Source organism: Balaenoptera physalus (genome assembly GCF_965194825.1).
Source record: "Balaenoptera physalus genome assembly, chromosome: 7".
NCBI classification, from domain to species: Eukaryota; Metazoa; Chordata; class Mammalia; order Artiodactyla; family Balaenopteridae; genus Balaenoptera; species Balaenoptera physalus.
This window is the reverse complement of record NC_138886.1, coordinates 92,807,993-92,816,949: the sequence shown is the minus strand read 5'-3', so window position 1 is coordinate 92,816,949 and position 8,957 is coordinate 92,807,993. Positions and strand designations below refer to the sequence as shown.

Here is an 8,957-nt window from a genome sequence, read left to right as displayed (position 1 = left end):
CACCTGTAACAGGTGCCCCATGAATTTCCCCACGCCCATTCCCCTTGTTGCATCCTCACTGGGATTAAGAGGTAGCTGCCTCAACCACTCTCCACATTGCAATAATCCCAGTGGGACTAGAGAACGCTCCCGCTATGACGAGGCAGACAGTCCTGTCCCCATGGCCAAGACTTTTCCTCTCTGGTCAGGCCACCCACACAGGAAACCCTGGATGAGCGGAGGGTCACCCCAGCGCCATCGCCTGGCCACTTCAGGGAAGCAGAGAGCAGCTCCATAAAGACAAGGGCCGTCTCCAGGCTCCGTCCTAGAAACTGGTTAGTGTCCAGAGGGCTGAGAGGCACAAAAGCAGCTCTCCCTCCCCAGACGGTTCAGGGATGCAGAAGATGCTACAGATGCCCCAGAAGGCCCCTAGCCAAGCAGGCTTTAGAGAAGGGCATGATGAGGGGGTCCCTGGGGAAAATGAGAGCTATGCGTTCCCAGGGGCAGCCTGAGGAGTCCTTGTCTATGTGGAGGAAAGGTTTGGCCACCTGTAGATCCATAGCTCCTGTGACATCCCTCACCCTTCCTTCCTCTCAGGATCGCTCTCTGTGGAGCAGCTCCACACGAAGAAGATGACAGTGGCCTGAGAGCATTTCCCACCAAAACTATCTTTATTCACAATTTTCATACATCACTCCAAAGGTCCTGCCCACACCCACCTCCCCCACCTCCCTAACCCCCCACAATCCCAGGATCAGCACTGGGGTGAGGAGGAGCCCCTAGGCTCCCCTGGGGGCCGCCCTGGGGGGCTCGCCCTGGAGGGCCGGCCCGGCTGTTCCCTACTGGCTGCAGTGCTTCCTCTTCTTCTTCCTCCTCTTCCCTGTGACAAACGGGTCACGCTTTCTCTTTCTCGGCTGTGAGGGGCGAGCCAGCCCCAGAGCCAAGGCTGGCCTCGCAGAGACCCCGTGGCCAGCCCCGGGGATGGGCAGCTTCTCAGCAGCGGCTGGGCGCCCACACAGAGCCCGCTTCCTCGACTTGGGAGCGGCTGGTGGAGCTGGGCTGGGGCCTCTTCTCTGAGGGGAGGGGGCCTGGGGAGCACTCTGGGCCCCCCAACCTCCAGGGGAGGCCAGGCCTGAGGCAGGGGCAGGACTCTGGGACAGCCGGCAAGACGGCAGGCTCTGCGGAGAGGCCAAGGGGGAGGCCAGGCTGGGGAGCGCCTCCTCGGCCTCACTGGACGCGTCCCTGGGCCCTCGGGCCTCCGGAACAGGAGACGCCTCTCTGAGAACAGACGCATCCCTGGGTCCCAGTAGAGGGCCAGTGCGCCTTTGACCCTGGGGAGGGGAGAGCCGTCCGGCCCAGAATGGAGAGACCTCCTGACGTCCTCGAGAGGGAACAAAGACTTTGGGCCCGAAAGGGCCAGTGTCTGCTCGGATGGGCCTATGAAGAGCCTCAACATCAATCTCTGGTGGGCAGGCTTCATCACTGACCCCTTGATGGCGGTCTTGGTCGTGCCTCTGGGCACCTTGGCCGGCGTGGGACTCAGAAGGACTTGAGCCCATTCCGGGTGCACTGTGGCTCGGGGCTGCCGGCCCACCCTCGTCCTCTTTCAAGGCCAGGAGTCGTTTCTGCACCAGCTGGTAGGAGGGAGGAGGACAGTGACGGCTCCACGCGCACGTGTGAGAGGAGGAGCACTGGGCAGTGGAACAATGGCCCTGGGGGGGAGGAGGGGACGGGGGACTCCAGGACTAGACTCCAAATACAGACACGGTGGCATTCCTGCCATCCTCCTGCACCTTATTCCCAGCTGTGTGTCCTTCCCTCCGCTCCCGGCTCCCCATCCTCTCCTTCCTATCACCCTGCGCTGCACCCACCCCAGAGAGGGCCCTTCCCCATGCCAGGCCTCCGAGGCAGGGAAGGGATGGACAGAGCCATGTGGGCCTCCTGCTCTGGGGCCCTACCTCTCTCCTGCTCACTGGGGTCCGTCCGTGCCCTGGTCTTCCTGGGTGTCCCTTGTCTCCCCTGTTCTACCTGCGATCCCTCCCTCCTCTGGCTCCCCTGGGCCACCTGGTTTCCCCTGCCCCCTGGATCACCTGGGGTCCCCCCTCCCCTGGAGTCCCCTGGCTCCCTAAGTGTCCCTCTCCCTCCCCTGGCTCACTTCTTCAGGGGTGAGTCCTTCCTCCTGCTTCAGCTCCTCAGCAAGGGCCAAGACATCCAGCTGTGGCTCTGGGGAAAACAATTCTGCCGGGAATCGAGGATGAATGACTGCCTCCACCTCGGACAGAAAGAAGAGGCTGTGAGCATCCTTGGCCAGGAGTGGCCTGTGACACAAGAAGACCAGGAGGGAAAGTGAAAAGCAGAGACCCACCCCCACTCTCCTCCACAAGGCGGGGATGGTCAGCACACACACACACACACACACGCACATACACAGTCACACACAAAAGAGCACTTATACAGATGCACATACACAGACACACAAAGGCATACACACAGACACAAACATATACACACATACATCTGCGTAAACCTCCCCTAACACCAGGCTCAGGAACAAGGAGCTGAGCTTAAGTCCCATCGGCCTGAGCAGAACCCAGATCTTGGGTGCTGAGAGTTCCATGCCCTGGCATCTTGTAGACCCCAGGCTCCAGGCCCAGCCTACCTTGGTGACAGAGTGTTCCCGGGAACGCAGCTCGTCAGTGTAGCTCAAGAGACACGGGTCCAAGTAGGTGTCGTCCTCTTCCTGCTTCAGCTCATTTCCGTCCTTTCCACATTCTGCATGTGACTTGCCTGGGGCTGAGTGGACGGGCCCCACCATCGCCTCCATCCTGTCCACATACTCCCTCACAGTCTCAGGGGGAATCTCCTTGGGCGCCTTGGTCTCCGGGGTCCGCTGGGATCTGTGTGGCTTCGGGTGCGAGGGCTGGGCCCTGGGGCCGGACATCCTGGGAGCACAGGCTGAGGCAGAGCAGGAGGAAGGGAAGGAAGGTGAGGGACTCCCGGTCCACCTCCTGACCACCGAGCGCACGTTGGTGAGGGCATTGTTTGGGGGACGTTGATGTGGGTGTGGGAGGGGTCAGGACCATCTGAAGCCTCATGCACAGTTGGAGACGGGAGGTAAGGGGGTCATCTAAGAGAGTCACAAGTAAGGAAGTGGGGAACCTCCAATTTTCTAGGGGTCTCCCCATCAAGCCCACTTCTTAGGCAGATTTCGTGTGGGGTCCTTTGACAGGGAGGTGTGAGAGGAGTTACAAAACTGACCAAGTCAATACCCCGTAGTGACAAAGGGCAGCTGAGACCCCACCCCTCCACATCCCGCCTCGGTGGCTGTTTTGGTTGAAAGACCAATGCCCCTGTCTTGAAAGAAAAGGATCCACGTGGGGACGGTGGCCAACCCTAGGCCCCTGTTACCAGTGCCTTCAGCTCCAGTGGGAACCTGGGTGCTTGGCTGAAGGTGCACATTCGGGGCTGGGGGCCCCCGAGGATCCAGCTTCGGTGGGGCTGGAGGAGGCAGGTCCTGCGCGCACTGCATCCACTGCAAATGCTGAATGTGCATCTCCTCCTCGGCCGCAAATTCCATGAACCTGGGGGGTGACGGAGGCACAGGCCACCCTGAGAAAAAGGCCTGGGTTCTGGAGCCCAACAAAGGCAGCCAAGAATGAGGCACTGGGAGAGGATGTGCCTTGGGGCCTTCAAGGCCCTGTGAGGTGCTGTCCACAGCAGAGAGCTGCTCCTGGAAGTGATAACAAGATCTGGGACCCTTCCTGCCTCACCAGCACTGGAGGGCATTCAACAGCATAGACCCAGGTCGCTGAATTGAACCAGGTCAACGGGACACATGGCTGACCCAGGGGGCACCCTCCTCATGCCCCCGTCCCCATCCAGAACCACATGAAGGGCTGACAGCCAGAGGCTGGAACAGGCATGTGTTCCCCACAGGGGTCCCTGACCGAATCCAGGACCCTGGGCTAGGACTGAGAGTCCCGGAACATAGACCTGGAGACAGGGCCCAGGAGAGGCTGGACGATGTGGATGCTGAGCTTAGAGGAGAGGCCTTCCCTTCCTCTGAGAGGCGCTCGTTTGTTTGCTTTTGTTTCTTAAACCAAGGGGATTACCATGGAGCAAACACTGGAAGGGCCGGAGACCCTTGGGCCGACGACAGCTGGCTTCCCCAGCCTCTTCAGGGATGCCAGGGTACCCACTCAGGGCACTTTTCATGAGGAGAGGTGGTCCCAAATCTATGTTAGTGGCCGCCAGCCACCCACCACTAAGGAAGCAGCAGGCTGGCGGGTGGAGCTCTTTCCCCGGCCCAGCCCATATGGCCGGAGTTGGACCCCTACTGGACTCACAGCTTCACCCTGCCCCGTCCTGAGACCTTCATGTCAAGGCAAGGGTAGGTCAAAATCAGAGGAAGGCAGAGCTCCTGGTGGAGGAAGGACAGAAGTCTCAAACTCTCAAGGTGAGGGATGGGTTTCTGGGGGACAGTAGGGCCCCTGGGCTGCGGGGACCCTGTGCTGGGTGACAGCCCTTCTCCTCTGTCCTCTCTGATGAGCATCCCCACGGCCAGACCCTGCCCTCACCCACTCGCCTCACCCTCCACGCAGCCCCTGGGCCCAGGACGCTGACTCACTTTTCCGCCCTCTCGTAGTAGATCATCCGGTCAAGGTTGCTCAAGCGCCGCCATTCCTGCACGGCCCTCCACAGTCCCTCCTCCAGTGGCATGTTGGGCTTCAGGCGGGCCACGGATCGAAGCACTGGGCTGTAAGCCCTCGGGGTCAGTCTCCGGGCCCAGCCCAGCCCCCACCTGCCTGACCCCACCCGCCCATGTGGACCACACATCACTCAACCCAGAGTGACTGAGCAACAGGAAGGTGAGAGGCGGGCGTCTGGGAGGGCAAAGACAAGCCTTCCCGGCCACTGCTGTCACCGCCTCACACTCACTCAAGGACGACCACCCACTCCCAGGCTACAGCTGGGACATTGTGCCTTGGGGAGCTCTTTTCCTCCTCAAGGCTGTATTTTCATAATAAAAATCATCATCGTCAATGAGGCGTGGCATGTGCCATGCAATCTGCTAACACTTCATAGGTTAGCCCAAGGCGTCTTCTGCACAGTCCTCTGAGTGAAGTGTAATTGTCCCCTTTTTACGAGGGACCGGAGGTTTAGGATGGAAATGCCTGCCAGGCTCACAACTCTAGTGGGAGAGAGCCCACGCCCTTAGGAGATCTCTACCATCACCCTGTTCCTAGTGGAATTCTCCACAACGAAGTGGAGGCATGCATAAAGCGCTCTCCTGGGCCCCGCGCTCCTCCTCCTCCTCTGAAGTGACATCCCCTGGCCATGTACACTCAAGTCCTGTATGAAGGACACGGCACCACAGGAGAGTGCGGCATCCACTCCTTGGCTCCTCACCTTACACCACGACCCTCTCTGACTGCAAGTCTTCAGTCCGTATTACCATGAGAATCATGGAAGAGCAAGCTGGCCAGACTCACAGGGTGGTGGGACCCGTTGAGATAGGGCACATTTCAGTCCTGATGTCACGGACTGGCAGGCCCACCCATGTGACCGACAATGTGCCTTCTCATAGCATGGACATCGCCCTCACACCTTCCTTCCAGTAGCCCTAGAAACCTAACGTGCGAGTCCATCCCCAGTTCCTCTTTATCTAAAAGCTCCCATAAGCTCAGGACCCTCTGAGCGTTCACTCACATGAGAAAGCAGGAAAAAGCTTCTGCATCAGGACTCAGGTGAAAGTGTCTCCGGGCCAGGGGCTTGATGTGCTGCCAACGTAGGAAGTTACTGTACTCTCTCTGGGTGTTAGAGGAGCCATCCTGCGAGGCGTTGGGCTGGTTGGTGGCCAGGCGGCCCTCCCTGGAAGTGTCATGTGGCCATGGCCCAGAGTTCCCTGGGCGAATGATAGGGGCCAGCTGGGCAGCTGGTGGTGGAGCTTGAGGAGGAAAGCCTGGGGTCCAGCCTCCCTTGCCAGCCTGACGTCCTCGAGAGGGAACAAAGACTCTGAGCACGAACGGGCCAGTGTCTGTTCGGATGGGCCTATGAAGAGCCTCAACATCAATCTCTGGTGGGCAGGCTTCATCACTGACCCCTCGATGGAGGTCTTGGTCGTGCCTCTGGGCACCTTGGCCGGCGTGGGACTCAGATGGAATTGAGCCCACTCCGGGTGCACTGTGGCTCGGGGCTGCCGGCCCACCCTCGTCCTCTTTCAAGGCCAGGAGTCGTTTCTGCATCAGCTGGTAGGAGGGAGGAGGACAGTGACGGCTCCACGCGCACGGGTGAGAGGAGGAGCACTGGGCAGTGGGACAATGGCCCTGGGGGGGAGGAGGGGACGGGGGACCCCAGGACTAGACTCCAAATACAGACACGGTGGCATTCCTGCCATCCTCCTGCACCTTATTCCCAGCTGTGTGTCCTTCCCTCCGCTCCCGGCTCCGCATCCTCTCCTTCCTATCACCCTGCGCTGCACCCACCCCAGAGAGGGCCTTTCCCCATGCCAGGCCTCCGAGGCAGGGAAGGGATGGACAGAGCCATGTGGGCCTCCTGCTCTGGGGCCCTACCTCTCTCCTGCTCACTGGGGTCCGTCCGTGCCCTGGTCTTCCTGGGTGTCCCTTGTCTCCCCTGTTCTACCTGCGATCCCTCCCTCCTCTGGCTCCCCTGGGCCACCTGGTTTCCCCTGCCCCCTGGATCACCTGGGGTCCCCCCTCCCCTGGAGTCCCCTGGCTCCCTAAGTGTCCCTCTCCCTCCCCTGGCTCACTTCTTCAGGGGTGAGTCCTTCCTCCTGCTTCAGCTCCTCAGCAAGGGCCAAGACATCCAACTGTGGGTCTGGGGAAAACAATTCTGCCGGGAATCGACGGTGAATGACTGCCTCCACCTTGGACAGAAAGAAGAGGCTGTGAGCATCCTTGGCCAGGTGTGGCCTGTGACACAAGAAGACCAGGAGGGAAAGTGAAAAGCAGAGACCCACCCCCACTCTCCTCCACAAGGCGGGGATGGTCAGCACACACACACACACACACACACACACACACACACACGCACATACACAGTCACACACAAAAGAGCACATATACAGATGCACATACACAGACACACAAAGGCATACACACAGACACAAACATATACACACATACATCTGCGTAAACCTCCCCTAACACCAGGCTCAGGAACAAGGAGCTGAGCTTAAGTCCCATCGGCCTGAGCAGAACCCAGATCTTGGGTGCTGAGAGTTCCATGCCCTGGCATCTTGTAGACCCCAGGCTCCAGGCCCAGCCTACCTTGGTGACAGAGTGTTCCCGGGAACGCAGCTCGTCAGTGTAGCTCAAGAGACACGGGTCCAAGTAGGTGTCGTCCTCTTCCTGCTTCAGCTCATTTCCGTCCTTTCCACATTCTGCATGTGACTTGCCTGGGGCTGAGTGGACGGGCCCCACCATCGCCTCCATCCTGTCCACATACTCCCTCACAGTCTCAGGGGGAATATCCTTGGGCGCCTTGGTCTCCGGGGTCCGCTGGGATCTGTGTGGCTTCGGGTGCGAGGGCTGGGCCCTGGGGCCGGACATCCTGGGAGCACAGGCTGAGGCAGAGCAGGAGGAAGGGAAGGAAGGTGAGGGACTCCCGGTCCACCTCCTGACCACCGAGCGCACGTTGGTGAGGGCATTGTTTGGGGGACGTTGATGTGGGTGTGGGAGGGGTCAGGACCATCTGAAGCCTCATGCACAGTTGGAGAGGGGAGGTTAGGGGGTCATCTAAGAGAGTCACAAGTAAGGAAGTGGGGAACCTCCAATTTTCTAGGGGTCTCCCCATCAAGCCCACTTCTTAGGCAGACTTCGTGTGGGGTCCTTTGACAGGGAGGTGTGAGAGGAGTTACAAAACTGACCAAGTCAATACCCCGTAGTGACAAAGGGCAGCTGAGACCCCACCCCCCCACCCCCCGCCTCGGTGGCTGTTTTGGTTGAAAGACCAATGCCCCTGTCTTGAAAGAAAAGGATCCACATCGGGACGGTGGCCAACCCTAGGCCCCTGTTACCTGTGCCTTCAGCTCCAGTGGGAACCTGGGTGCCTGGCTGAAGGTGCACTTTCGGGGCTGGGGGCCCCCGAGGATCCAGCTTCGGTGGGGCTGGAGGAGGCAGGTCCTGCGCGCACTGCATCCACTGCAAATGCTGAATGTGCATCTCCTCCTCGGCCGCAAATTCCATGAACCTAGGGGGTGACGGAGGCACAGGCCACCCTGAGAAAAAGGCCTGGGTTCTGGAGCCCAACAAAGGCAGCCAAGAATGAGGCACTGGGAGAGGATGTGCCTTGGGGCCTTCAAGGCCCTGTGAGATGCTGTCCACAGCAGAGAGCTGCTCCTGGAAGTGATAACAAGATCTGGGACCCTTCCTGCCTCACCAGCACTGGAGGGCATTCAACAGCATAGACCCAGGTCGCTGAATTGAACCAGGTCAACGGGACACATGGCTGACCCAGGGGCCACCCTCCTCATACCCCCGTCCCCCTCCAGAACCACATGAAGGGCTGACAGCCAGAGGCTGGAACAGGCATGTGTTCCCCACAGGGGTCCCTGACCGAATCCAGGACCCTGGGCTAGGACTGAGAGTCCTGGAACATAGATCTGGAGACAGGGCCCAGGAGAGGCTGGACGATGTGGATGCTGAGCTTAGAGGAGAGGCCTTCCCTTCCTCTGAGAGGCGCTCGTTTGTTTGCTTTTGTTTCTTAAACCAAGGGGATTACCATGGAGCAAACACTGGAAGGGCCGGAGACCCTTGGGCCGACGACAGCTGGCTTCCCCAGCCTCTTCAGGGATGCCAGGGTACCCACACAGGGCACTTTTCATGAGAAGATGTGGTCCCAAATCTATGTTAGTGGCCGCCAGCCACCAACCACTAAGGAAGCAGCAGGCTGGCGGGTGGAGCTCTTTCCCCGGCCCAGCCCATATGGCCGGAGTTGGACCCCTACAGGACTCACAG

General features: G+C 59.8%; 1 pseudogene across 1 annotated transcript; it reads right to left on the bottom strand.

The window, feature by feature from the left end:
• Positions 1–573: 573 nt before the first annotated feature.
• LOC309665199 (NUT family member 2G pseudogene) lies at positions 574–2,404 on the bottom strand (annotated as a pseudogene). Its single transcript has 2 exons — positions 2,135–2,404; positions 574–1,613 (listed from the first exon to the last, which is right to left on the bottom strand). The product of its transcript is annotated as an NUT family member 2G pseudogene (transcript).
• Between the last annotated feature and the right edge of the window lie 6,553 nt (positions 2,405–8,957).